Raw genomic sequence first — 14,641 nt, 5'->3', positions numbered from 1 at the left:
CAGAGTCTGGTCTTGATGATCCCTTCTGTGTCAGGCATTAAGTCTTTAGTTGCTACATTATAGGGCATTTTTGTAGGGACAGGATGTCACCACTGAGGGGCTGGATCGCCAGGGGGCTCAGGACAGTAGGTAGTCACCAAATGGTACGAAAGTGATTTTAACACCTCATGATTTCAACAAGGTACACTCATACCAGATAGGTACCAGCTACCTGTCAGCCCTGGGCATTTGAAGATGTCCTCTGTAGGCTGGAAAAATTCCACATTGGATATGAATCCTGCTGAGAATCTCTTACCACAAATGAAAACTCTGGAGAACCCTATCTATTTCTTCTCATTTGGTCTTTCTAGAAATTAAAGTTCTCCTCTGGGCTCTTCCAAAAACATAGGCATTTATTGTCTTCTGAAAGAAGGAACTCTTGATGATGTTGACCATTTTTAAAGAAGGTAACAGTGTGAATCACCTCACTTCGATGGGAGACAGTAATGTGAATCAAATATCCATTGTAATCAATGACTGCATCTGGAATAAAGAAGTATTGTTAAGTTAAAATTCTTGAGACTCGCTGGCTTAACACTGACCTCAGTGTCTGCAACACCCTCTGCTTCTTTCCTTGGCGATGAGATCCGGCTGCCAGAGATTCACCATGTCTGTTCTCAAGGTTCATGCCAGAAAGATCTTTGAGTCCTATGGAAATCCCACTGTTGCGGTTGATCTCTGCACCTCAGAAGGTGTCTTCAGAGTGGTTGTGCCCACGAGTGCCTCTGCTGGAATCTGTGAGGGCCTAGAGCTCCTTGCTGTATGGGGGAAGGGCATTTGAAAGGCTGCTGAGCACATCAATAAAACCACTGCACCTGCCCTGGTTAGTAAGAAACTGAGCATCGTGTAACAGGAGAAGATGACAAGCCAATGATAGAGATGGATGAATAGAAAATAAATCTAAGTTTGGTGCAAACGCCATTCTTGGGGTTTCTCTTGCTGTCTGCAAAGCTGGTGCCATAGAGAAGGGGGTGCCCCTTTACCACCCCATCACTGACTTGCTTGGCAACTCTGAACTCATCCTGCCAGTCCCGGCTTTCAGTGTCATCAACAGTGGTTCTCATATTGGCAACAAGCTGTCCATGCAGGAGTTTATGGTGCCCCCAAACCCCATCACTGCAGCAAACTTCAAGGAAGCCACACACATTGGAGTGGAGGCTCGCCACAGCCTGAAGAATGTCATCAAGGAGAAATATGGGAAAGATGCCACTTATATGGGACAAAGGAAGGTTTGCACCTAACATCCTGGACGATAAAGAAGCCCCACAGCTGCTGACGAGTGTGACTGGGAGAGCTGGCTATGCTAATAGGTGGTCACTGGCAAGGACGGAGCTGCCTCTGAGTCCCTCGTGTCAGGGAAGTATAACCCGGACTTCCAGTCTCCCGATGATCCAGGCAGGTACATCACACCTGCCCAGCTGGCTGACCTGTACAAGTGCTTCATCAAGATCCACCCAGTTGTGTCTATCAAAGACCCCTTTGACCAAGATAACTGGGAAGCTTGGCAGAAGTTCACAGCTGGTGCAGGGATCCAGGTGAGGGGGACAACCTCACAGTGACCACCCAAAACAGATTGCCAAGGCCATGACCCAGAAACTGTGCAACCGCCTCCTGCTCAGAGTGGACCAGATCGGCTCCATGACCGTGACCGAGCCCCTTCAGGCGTGCACGCTGGCACAGTCCCACGGTTGGGGAGTCATAATGTCCCATCATTCTGGAGAGTCTGATGTCACCTTCATCGTGGACCTGGAGGCCGGGCTCTGCACTGGACAGATCAAGACTGGTGCACCGAGCCTATTTGAGCACGTGGCCAAAAACCATCAGCTCCTCAGAATTGAGGAGAAGCTGGGCAACAAGGCTGTTTGCAGGCAAGAACCTCAGAAGCCCCCTGGCCAAGTGAGCAGCGGGCAGGCAAGCCCCTGAGCCCTTCAGGGGTCAGCTAATTAGACCCCTCCCCTCATGTCAGCACAACCACCCCCCAACCCCAAACAATACTTGCAGGTGTTTCTGGTAGTTAGTGCCCCTCACCCACTTCTCTGGCATTCTCACCGCTTCCTTAGAACTTCTGCAGAAGTAAAGCTTGACAAACCTAGCTCTGTAATCGTGTATTAGGCCCAAACCATTGTTTTTCACTTTGCTTTCCACTCAGTGGCTAGAGCCATGGGTGCCTGAACTATAATCTCCAAGGTGGCCACAGGCAAGATCCCCAGTGGTCTTGTGTGCAAAATAAAAAGCCTCAGTGACCCATGACAAAAAAATTAAAATAATAAATAATAAAATTCTTAAGCCTAGGTCATTGCAGAAAATTGAACAGTATTTGTCTAGTATAGAAGTTACAAATGTTTTTTTGTATTTGTCATTCAAAATAAATTGAAGAATAGAAAGTCATAGCTGAATGCCACTAATTATAGAAGTTACAAAAGAGTTTAACAAGAATACTTGTCATTTGCTTGCACTTACTGAAATCAATGACTTCTGCCAGTGATTCTTGACACAGACTATCTACCTGCATAAGAGGCAGGTGATGGTGACAAAAGAAAATAAGAACAAAGCCCTACAGGGTGCCTGATGGGAGAATTGGTAGGATGATTTGGATGCGAAGAGGGAGGATGTTCCAGGGGAGAGAAGGGGAAATGTGTGTTCGGGAACAATCAAAGCATATACAGCCAGCTGATTAACTTGAGCTAGGAGGACTTCCTGCAGCATACAGCATGGAGTATAGATCCTCCCACGTCAAAGGCAGAGCTGTACCTCCTTAGTATTCCAGAAAAGTATCTGCACATCACTTTTCTGGGTCCTGTGGGAGGGAGACAGGCACAGGAGAAAATTCATTTATGACTTAAAATGAAGTGTATTTGGCTAATGAGTAAGCAGCTGTTTGGTTAAGCAAATGACTCATACTGGGGTATTTATGGAGCACAACTATTTTTCAAGTCTGTAAAAATTTAAAGGGAAAAAAAGTCTCGCTACAATTCAAAAGCAGATGTTGCTGCATTTATGAAAAAAAGAACTACTGAACAGTAAACCTTGCTTCAGGTGGATCAATGTATCTATTAAAACATATGTTAGTTTTCCTAAGAAGTACTATACTTCTTTTCATTGAACAGAGAACATTTATAGATTGCTTCTTTTGTGCATTGTTCTATGTTTAAAAGAACGTAAGACAAAGGCCCGGCCTTTAAAGAGTAAAGTCTGATAGGAAGTTACAGCATATGCCAAAAAATATATAGCTAATAATGAAAAGCAAGTTTTAAAAATGACAACCCTGGGAGTGCCATGGGCTGTAATTAGCATAGCTTTTTATTTGCTTATAACTTAATAGCTAATATTTTTTTAGAGCTTAGTGCAGGCCAGGCCTGGAACATTGAAAGCCTCTTGTTATAAAAGCATGTATTCTAGAGAGTTTAAAATGGAACTAAAAACAGTCTCATAAATCACATCAAGAAGGGAGGGATGGCTGTGTCTTTGGAGCATCCCATTCGGCTCAGAGGTACTTGTTAATCAAGATGGAAAAGGAATCAGGATATGTCAGAGCAGCTCAAGGAGGCAGATCCATCTAGCTGATGTCTTTGAATAGGATTCACACAGGACCTCGATGTGAATTTGCCTTTGAAGAATGGGTAAGATGGGACACATGGAAGGGATTTTCAAGAAGGGAAAATGTCTTGAGCAAAAACAATGGGGTGGAAATAAGAAACAGTCGCTCCTCACCGACTGAACACAAAGCGTGCTCAGGATCAGTAAATAAGCCCATCGAAGTGGGGGACACATGCAGGGGATGACGGGCGGCGAGGGTGGTCAGGAATCAGATATTATTAATATTTCAGGGCCTCCAGGGCAAGCTAAATTCTGTGGGCAGGAGAAAGGCTGGAAGACAGACACGGATTAGTAGGGAAAAGATTAATCTGGGCTAGTGCAGCGTGCGTGGCAGCAAGGTAAGACTAGGGGCAGTTAGGAGTTGACTGTGGCCTGGCCTCTGACAAAGGCGCAGGAGGACTCCGCCGAGGTGGAGGCAGAGAGAACGCCAAGGAAAGGAAAGCCAAGGAAGAGCAAGGAAAGGGGATGACTGCTTAGCTATGCGAAGTGTCATAAAAGAAAATTAAAGATGGCGTTAGAACCTCCAGCTCAGGCGACGGGATGAAAGTGACAAGAGTAAATCTGTCCCATCGGAGGAGGAATCATTCTGGACACACTGAGCTTACAGTGCCCTCAGGGCAAACAAGCAAAACAAAGTCTGGCACAGACAGCTAACAATGTAGAACTGGGACTTGGTAGGAATTGGGGACTTGGGGTATCTGTGTGAATAATCTAGCACAGGTGCAACGTGGAATACTCAGAGTGATAAGGTCTCTGAGATGATGTTAGGACAAAAGCATCCTGAGTTGGGGAGACAGGTGAAGGACACCTGCTCTCGGAAGGCATGTTGGTTTGCTCGGGCCACCATACCAAGGCACCACAGACTAGGCAGCTTAAAGGACAGAAATTGATTTCCTCACCATTCTGGAGGCTGAAGTTCAACATCAAGGTGTCCACAGGGCTGGTTCCTTCTGAGGCTTCTCTTCTTGGCTTGCAGATGGCCACGTTCTCCCTGTGTCTTCACCGAGTCTTCCTTCTGTGTGCGTCTCTTTCCTAATCTCTTCTTATAAGGACACCAGTCAGCTTGGCCTAGAGCATGCCCTAATGACCTCGTTTTACCCGAATTATCTCTTTAAAGGCTCTAGCTCCAAATATACCTACATTCTGAGTCAGTAAGGGTTAGGGACTCAATATATGAATTTGGGGGGACATGCTTCAACCCAGAGAAGACGGTGAGAAAATGCACAAATGGGAAGAGAACAAGCATTAAAGCTTTAGCAGAAGCCAACAACCAGAGAATTATTAATACACACTCCTCTTTCTGTTTGCATGTCAAGTGGCACCCGGGCTGACATTCTCCCTGATCTTATCCACTTAAACATCTCGTGCTGTGTAGTAAATAACACTGCAAAGTTCATCGTTCATCGTATCTTGTCCATTCCACGTACCGTGGGAGCATAGTGCTGGCATCCAGCCAAAAGGGACCCAAAGAAAGCACACGTGCATACACGTGTGTGCCAAATTAGCTGAGGAACAGAAATGACATGGAGGCAGGGTGACTTGTAGACGTAATTTTTTTAATGCCAATGAAATGTGCATCCTAAAAACAAGGTGAAAGCCACAGTGCGAAATGGTTGAGCTACTGTAGGCTTTGTCTGATGATTTTCTGATTTTTTCCTTTCAAAAGACTACAAACTGGAGAAGTTTCAGAAGGTTTTCCATTCAGTGAGGATCTTTTTTTTTTTTTTTCCATCCATCCCCAGAAGCCTCTCTTTCTCATCTTTCTATTATTTCTGACCAAATAGGGCTCTCTGGGCCTTTCTTTTTATTCAGGATTTCGGATCCCCTGGCCTCCCTATCTCTACCTGAAGTCGCAGATCCAAGTTCCCATGGAGATTCTGTTATCTCTTCCAAATGCTATAAACCTTAGAGTGGGCTAATGATTTATTTCCCCATTCTGGTAAGTTTTACAAGTGCTTCTTTCATAATGGAAGAGTCTTTTTTTTTGAAATTGGGGGATTTAGACTTTTTGTTCTTAGAAGGAGGGTGGGGTGCGAGGAATGCCATAATCTTACATGATGGCGTTAATCATTCATTGCTCAGTTTATGTTCTTTTACAGGTTTACTTTTTTTTTTTTTTTTTTGAGACAGAGTCTCGCTCTGTTGCCCTGGCTAGAGTGCCGTGGTGTCAGCCTAGCTCACAGCAACCTCAAACTCCTGGGCTTAAGCAAATCCTCCTGCCTCAGCCTCCCATGTAGCTGGGACCACAGCCATGCGCCACCATGCCCAGCTAATTTTTCTATATATATTTTTAGCCGTCCATATAATTTCTTTCTATTTTTAGTAGAGACGAGGTCTCGCTCTTGCTCAGGCTGAACAGGTTTACTCTTGTATTCAGTTTCAAAACAGAACCCAAAGCATTTTTTTTTTTTTTTTTTTTTTTGTAACCTAAGTATGTGTCAGGTAAACTCTGGTACTCAAGATGGCTCATTTTATGTGTTACTTTGTGGAAAATAGATTCTCACCCACCCCCTCCCCCAGTAACCAGCTGGTGTGAACTTGGCAAGCAACAGGTCCTTTCTGGGTCTTAGCTGCCTCATCTGTTAAAATCAAAGACTGACATATTGCTAAGTACATCAGGAAAATGTGTTTTATTGGGGGACTGTTGAACTTAGGGTCCTGTTAGAACATACAAATAAACTTGTCCTTATAGCATTGGTGTGAGATTAAATGGGTACCAAGCATAAAGTCAATTCAAGAAGTGGCAACTATCAAGATTATCATTATTGCATCTGAGCCTTCAGGAATTTCTGACTCACAAAACTGTGAGAAATAAAACTTACGGTTGTCGTAAGCCAAAAAAAAAAATTATCATTATTAATTCAAGGTATCTTTTGCCTTTTCTTACTGGATATCCCATAAATTCTTACAATACTATATTAATGAGTAACAGAAACAGATATGCTTAAAATTTTTCCCTGAGATCTCAAATAAGGAAAGATAAGCCTAAAAAGCAAATATTTGTCTGTATTCCTTTGACTCGTAAGAAGAAACCCTTTAAAAATTCCTCTAATAAATGTGCAATCTAATATTTTCTATAAGTAAATTTTATAAGAACCCATGTTCCTGATATGTTATTTAATTCTTTAAATATAAACACCAGTGATTCCATTTTACTCTTTGGTCATCATAGTAAAGTTTTAGTAATTATGGAACACTACATCTGAGAAAAAAATTTAAAAATAAATCTCATAAGATACACAAAAAATGAGGGTTCTTGTCTTCATCTTTCACTGTTCCATCATGTTCTCAAAGCAAATGAATAAATAATTATTAATCACCTAAACTCTGCAAGACACTGTGCTACATACTGTAGAATATGCCAAGAAGTCCCAAATGGGCTGTTTGCCATCACTGAGCTTCCAGACCAGGTGGAGAGAAATGAAAGGGGAGGAAGGGATGTAGATGGAATGAATGTCTTAAGGGCCTATTGTGCGTCAGGGTCATAGACAACAAGAACATATCATAGGCTGCCCCATTAAGACCTCACCACATCTCCAAGAGATATCTAACATTAACCCCATCGATGTTCAGAGAAAGTAAATTACCAGCACCAAATCCCAGGTCTGTCTGCCCTGCTCTAAAAGCTTGTGTATTTTCTATATTATAATGCCCATCATGAAAAGTTAAATAGTAGCCAAAAACATAATCATATAAAAAACAGTCAAGATAACTACAAAAGGGTTGTCAATAAGACAACAGCAGTGAAAAGTATATGCCTTAGGAGATCAGAGGAGGGAATAATTGTTAGATTAAGATAAGCAAGGAAATTCCTACAAAATATAACCTGACATTATATGTCATATATATAACACATATGGTACGGTATACCACAAATCCTCTATTATCCAGTTCAAGCCATCCTGGGACACCCAGAAAATACCCAATCAGTCATTTATTTCAATCTTAAGCATTTTATTCCAACCCATACAGAAGCTGAAGGCCATATGGAGATTTAGGGAGAGTTTTTCTCTCCTGGTCAATTCATTCTCTGAGCTGTTCCCAGAGCCTTCAGGAGCACCACGTGGGCTCCTTTGCCTTGGTAAAGCACATTCCCCGGGGGCTCTTCTCTTCCTTCCCTCTCCCTGTGATCTCTAAATCCTTATGCAGCTTCTAACTCCCTCACCCAAAGCCCTGCCTCCTTTGGTGCACGACCCCAGCAGGAGTTGTCATCGGTTTCCACCATGTCTGAGTCCTGGCTGGCGGGGAGGAGGACAGAAGCCTCAGAAAGACACTCAGATTTTGCGCCATGGGAATACAGGTCTTCTGTAACCAGTTCTCCGTGTGCTGAGTTTTGCCGAAGTGTGTCCATTTCCTTGCTAGCTTCTAGTCATATCACAAAAGGTGACAGGGGAGGAAGTCGGGGGCGGGGGGGAACCAAACATTCTCCAAACGTAACTATCATCTGAGTCTTTTAAATGATGCTCTGATTTAATAAATACAAGACATTTTTCCTCCAACAAATACGCTACATTCTGCCCATCCCAAAATACAGGCCTTTTGTAGACAGGCATTTCTAATTTTTAAATTTTCTTATAATTTGAAGTTCCACTGTTTTCAGTGTATTTGTTAAATGAGCATCCTTTACAAATGGGAATCGATATCAAAATGAACTAAGATCTTGTCTTTAAAAAGGAACCTTACAGAGAAAGTCCAAGAGTTCCATTGTATAACATGGTGACTATATAGGGTGATTATAGTGAATAACGATGCATTGTATATTTCAAAATTATTATGAGGTTGGGTTTTAAGTGTTACTACCACAAAAAAAATGGTATGTGAGACGATGTAGATGTTAGTTAGCTTGATTTAGCCATTCCACAATGTATACCTATTTCAAAACATGTTGTGCACCATAAAGATATACAATATTTGTCAAGTTAAAAAACAAGTCATGTTTTTAGCAAGTAACCTGAGAAAGTGGACAGTAGTAAGCATAGGAACGTACTATGTGGACTCTAGAGAAAGAACAATGCAGTGAAAATTGCTGAGTTTTTGTTTGTTTTTGTTTTTGTTTTGTGAGAGGGCTAAGAAAGATATGTGGTCCTAACACCTGTACATCTAATACAAAGCTCAATTATTCTGCTGGAAATCAGAAAAACACCCTGTGTTTTGCAAACACATTTAAATCACATTGAACAAAATTATCTTGGGCAAAGATGAAAATCCCACCTCATTTTGGACAGAAATTATTATAACGCCTTAAGACTTCCTGCTTTGCTCCTCAGGCACAGCTCTGAAACCTGCTTTCTCTCCTCTGGCAAAGTCTTTCTCATCTAGCTGATGTTAAAAGCTGGGCCGCTGCTCACAGGTCCTGCCACCAAATTAGCCAAGTCTCCGCTGACGCTGTGCGTGCCACCTCCGGACGGGCGGTGATGCCGGGGATCAGACCCTTTCTACCTTTCCTCTCCTCCCCTCCTTTCCATCTCTACCTCTCTCATCATTTCCTTTTTAATTTTTATTTTTAATTGACAAATGATAATTGTGTGTATTCATGGTGTACAATGTGATGTTTTGATCTGTGTATACATTATAGCAAGATTCGATGAAGCTAATTAACATATCCATCACCTCACCAATTTATCGTTTTTTTGTGTGGTGAGAGTGTTAAACATCTAGTTCAGCTATTTTGAAATACACAATACATTGTTATTAACTGTGGTCACCATGCAGTGCACTAGATCACTAAAACTTACTTCTCCAGTCTAACTGAAACTTTGTATCCTTTGATCAACATTTTCCTTTCCCCACTCCTTCTCCCGGCCTCTGAAAAACATCTTTCTACTCTGTGTCTAAGAGATCAACTTTTTTAGATTCCACATATAATTGAGATCATACGGTATAGGCAGGCATTGCTGAACGACAGGGATACATTCTGAGAAATGCATCATAAGGTGATTTCATTGTGCAAACACCACAGAGTGTACTTACACACACTTAGATGGTAGAACCTACCGCACACCTAGGCTATGTGATTTAGCCTATTACTCCCAGGCTACAAACCTATCCAACATGTTACCTAACTGAATACTGGAGGCAGTTGTAACACAACGGTATTTGTACATCTAAACATAGAAAGGGTCCAGTAGAAATATGGTATTATAATCTTACGGACCACGGTTGTATATGCCGTTGGTTGCTGACTGAAGCATCATTATGTCTCACATGACTATAGTTGTCTTCCTTTGCCTTATTTCACTTAGCATAATGTCCTCCATGTCCATCCATGTTGTCACAAATGACAGAATTTTCTTTTTAAGGCTGTATAGTATTCCATTGTGTATATATACCATATTTTATTTATTCATTCATCCATCCATTGATGGACATTTAAGTATATCTTTCATTATTCAGTGTAACCATCTCACCCAGAGAAGGAATATATTCTTATACTTTCCACATACTCTTCACTTAATCCTACTTGTAAAACTTCGATAATGCTCCTCCCTCTCCTGTGCCTCTGTCCATCAAAATCTGTCCCAGACACCATAGTAAATTACAACGGGAGAGAAGCTAAGTGTGCACTATCAAGACATAAGAAAACTTGGGGGGGGGGGTTGGAATGGAATAGTCTTCTAGAGTGGGAAGAGCTTTCAGGCTTTGGAAAAATAGAAGAAACCCTAAAAGTGGGAATCAACATAATTGATTACCTAGCATTTTAATATGGCTTACAAATAAATAAAATGAAAAGGTTTTAACAAAAAGCTATAAAAAATCAGCAGATTGTGCTTCAAGACAATTTTAAAAGAGAAAATATGGTGACTAAAAAATAGAGACATGTTAACAATTTAACCTCACTAGTAATTTAAAAGAAATGTAAGTTTAAATCGTGAAATACAATTTTTTTTCCTATTAGCAGATTTTTTAATGATATAACCTAATCTCTGATGAGGGCATGATGAGAAGAGGACCTTTATACCTTGCTGATAACATTATAATTTGATACAGATCTTTTGAAAAGCAATTTTTCTCATATATTAAATGGCAAAAATGGATTCATACGTTTGACTCAATGATTTTGTTACAGGAAATTATCCTAAGAAAATAATATGTAGAGGCCGGGCGCGGTGGCTCACGCCTGTAATCCTAGCACTCTGGGAGGCCGAGGTGGGCGGATCGTTTGAGCTCAGGAGTTCGAGACCAGCCTGAGCAAGAGTGAGACCCCACCTCTACTAAAAATAGAAAGAAATTATATGGACAGCTAAAAATATATATAGAAAAAATTAGCCGGGCATGGTGGCGCATGCCTGTAGTCCCAGCTACTCAGAAGGCTGAGACAGGAGGATCGCTTGAGCTCAGGAGTTTGAGGTTGCTGTGAGCTAGGCTGACGCCACGGCACTCACTCTAGCCTGGGCAACAGAGTGAGACTCTGTCTCAAAAAAAAAAAAAAGAAAATAATATGTAATGTAGAAAGTTAGAAAGACAAAGACATTGAGCATCAAATTATTTTCCAAATTAAAAACAATGAACAGAGCAATTTTCTGATGCCATAGGTATAGATAAAAAATTACAAAGTCTTCACAGTAGCAATGAAGAAAATTAATACTATGTAAAAAATATGCATCATGAAACAGAAAATACCAGAAGAAATGCATAATAGTGGTATGCTAGGATGGTGAGAATTATGGGTGATATTTATTTTATTTTTTCTATTCTCTACATTTTGTATAAGGCATTTTATTATGGTAAAATATGCATAACATAAAATTTACTATTTTGACCACTTTTTAAGTGTAGAGTTCAGTGGCATTAAATACATTCACATCATTGTATAACCATCACCACCATCCATCTCCAGAACTTTTTATCTTACCAGACTGACACTCTGCACCCATTAAACACAGACTTTCCCTCCCCTCCTCCCCAACCCCTGCTAACCACTATTCTTCTGTCTCTATGAATTTGGCTCCTCCAGGCACCCCATATAAACTGAATCATGCAATATTTGTCCTTTTGTGACTGGCTTATTTCACTTTGCACAGTGTCTTCAAGGTTCATCCACATTGTAGCCTGTGTCAGACTGTCGCACCTTTTTAAGGCTGAATGAGATTCTATTGTATGTGTGCATCACATTTTGTATCCACTCATCCATCAGTGGGCACCTGGGTTGCTTCCACTTTTTGGCTATTGTGAATAATGCTTCCAGGAAGAGCAAAAATATCTGTTTGAGTCCCTGCTTTCAGTTCTTTGGGTATATACCCCTAGTGGGATTTCTGGACCATATGGTAATTCTGTGTTTCATTTTTTGAGCAATAATCAAGATGTTTTCCACAATGACTGCATAAGCAATACACAACGGTTTCAATTTCTCCACATTCTTGCCAACACTTGTTTTCTGTTTTCTGATAGTAGCCATCCTGTTGGATATGAAATGGTATTTTATTGTGGTTTTGATTTGCATTTCCCTAACTATTAGTGATATTGAGCATCTTTTCATGTACTTATGGACTATTTGCATATTTTGTTGAGAGAAATGTCCATTTGAGTCCCTTGTCCATTTTTAATAAGGATGTTTGTTTTGTTGTTTTTGAGCTGTATAAAGTGTTTGTTTCATGTACATATTTATATACAATTTTTTATTTTTAATTGACATAAAAAATACGTAACATAAAATTTAACTGCCTAAACACATTATGGAAACATGTTTGAATATAAATAACTGAGAAGAAAGAAGATAGAATGAATCAACCAGAGAACTAGAGAGAGTTATATATAAACACATATATATATATACACACATACATATAACTGAATATAGGTAGATATATGTGTATATATATCAGTTTATGTAGATACCAACTGATTAGTGATATAATTTTGCTTTTATATACCTTGATCTGCTGTATTTTTCATAAGTAATGTTTGGAATTAAGACACTTAAAAAAAATTAAAACAAGGCAAACTGTAGTGTTTTTAATGAACCCCCGATATATATACATATATACACACACACACATCCTTGAAAACTGAAAACTTGAACATTACAGGATTGTCATATTGTTAGTTGGACACCATTAAATGACCAAAGCTGTTTTGGGCCTCCTGATGAGAACCCAAGAAAAGAGACTTTCCTTAGTTATCTTGTAGGGTCCTAGTTCAATAAGACTAGTACTTTTTAATTGTGTAAAATCCTGGTTTTCAAGGTGTTTTTGTTTTTGTTTTTTGGCTCCTCAAAATCCACTAAAGTTGTCAGAGTCTTGGAAACCATTAGAGAACAAAATTTTCTAAACCTATAGCCATGATACTCTCCAAAACAACCAGCTAGGAATTCTCTCTGGGTACACTGATGATTTCTTACCTTACCCTTAGTACAACTCAGCTTACCAAAGGATGAGTGGACAAGAAAGTCTTAAAAAGTGAGTCTTGGAGCAATATTTTTCAAAATGCAGTCTGCAAGCACTTGGAGGTGGGTGATAGCAATGGATCAGTCATCCCAATACTTTCTCAGAAAAAAAATGAAAGAATATAATAGGCCAAATGCATGGGATTTATTGATGAAACTTATTTCAGACAGATATACACACAAATATATATTATATATATGTCATATACATGTTTTATTATGTATATATTTACTTACACTGGTCTGGATATAAAACGTATTGTTACTGTCAGTAACAATCAAGAAGAAATGTTAAGCCACTGATTTAGAGGACTTAATTCTAAACTAAAGGAGAGCAGTTAGGATGAAAAGAACTCCTACCTCTGGATAGAAATAATAGCAACCACCATCACAAGCTGGTCAACAAATTACTCCACAATTCTTGCCAGAGTCTCGTTCATATTCTGGGCCAATTCTACAGACCGAAATCTGGGTGGAGAAAAGCAACCTCGGGTTATGTTGTAGCTACTGAGAGAAGGCAGGTGGGGACAGCTGTTTTGGTCGCAGGAACCTGGGGTAGATGTGGGGTGCTGGAGGGGGCAGATGTGGAGTCCAAGGCTACTACAACTGTCTCACTGCTTGATTAGGACATAAACCTGCATTCCAGCACTTCCCACCTGAGGAAGTAAAGGTACAGCTTGACTGGAGACTAGGACAGAAGCTGACTTTGTGGGCCTAGGGTGCAGGACTCCTATGGGGATCTCTGAGCAAGAGAGTGGGCTTGTATTCAAGTCTTGACTCCCAATTGACATTAAAGTGGATTTTAGTTCAATTAAGGGGGGAAAACTTTCATTTGCACATGTTTAACCATAATACTAATACCAAGATACCTCTAATACGATTTAATAGTAAAATATTCTTGGTTCTAGATTTTGTACATGTTTGTAGGGTAACTGATTTAAAACCGAGGAGTGAAAAGTGTATTACTATTTCACAGTCCAATAACAGGGCAAGATGTTTATCTTTTTCTTTGTTTTTCTTTATTTTTTAGATTTTCTAAAATGTGTCCCACTTGATTTGTGCCACTTGATTAGTCCTATATTTCTCTCTCATCTCATACACGTTCCTCTTACAACTTTGCTATAATTTGTAGCATTGACGTTTGTTGTGAAATAGCTTTGACAGTGTATTTGAGTTAAAGTACAATGTTCATTCTCAAGGCACTCTTTCTTTGGAGGACTTTTTATTATTATTGCTACGTAATTGATCCTAATTGTTCCAACAAGAACACTGAGACAAAGTTGTACTTTCTTTAAGCTGTCATATTTTCTTAGAGCTCTGGGGTTTGAAAAAATACAAAGAAGTCATCTCATTTATTCTCTATGAGATTTAAAACTAAAGCTCTGATCATTTAGCCAAAATAAAATTCAGTGAAATCATATAGAGAAGGGGGAGAAGAGTAAATTGCATAAGTACAATGGTACTCAACGCCTCTTAAATTCTGCATTTTCATTTTTGTAATATGTTTGCTTCATCCTGCTCTGGAAAACTGTGTTCTGTTGCTTTACCTACAAAAACAAACATTAATCAAACTTACCATTATTATTAAGCACTGATTAAACGCCCACATCCTAACACAACAAA

General features: G+C 40.1%; 1 pseudogene; it reads left to right on the top strand.

Annotated features, from left to right (window-relative positions):
• The first annotated feature begins 593 nt into the window (after positions 1-593).
• On the top strand, positions 594-1,939 carry LOC138383382 (alpha-enolase pseudogene; annotated as a pseudogene).
• Positions 1,940-14,641: the final 12,702 nt, after the last annotated feature.

This window comes from Eulemur rufifrons, chromosome 5, assembly GCF_041146395.1.
Source record: "Eulemur rufifrons isolate Redbay chromosome 5, OSU_ERuf_1, whole genome shotgun sequence".
NCBI classification, from domain to species: Eukaryota; Metazoa; Chordata; class Mammalia; order Primates; family Lemuridae; genus Eulemur; species Eulemur rufifrons.
Note: the sequence above shows the minus strand (reverse complement) of the source record. Positions and strands in the feature narration are given on the sequence as shown.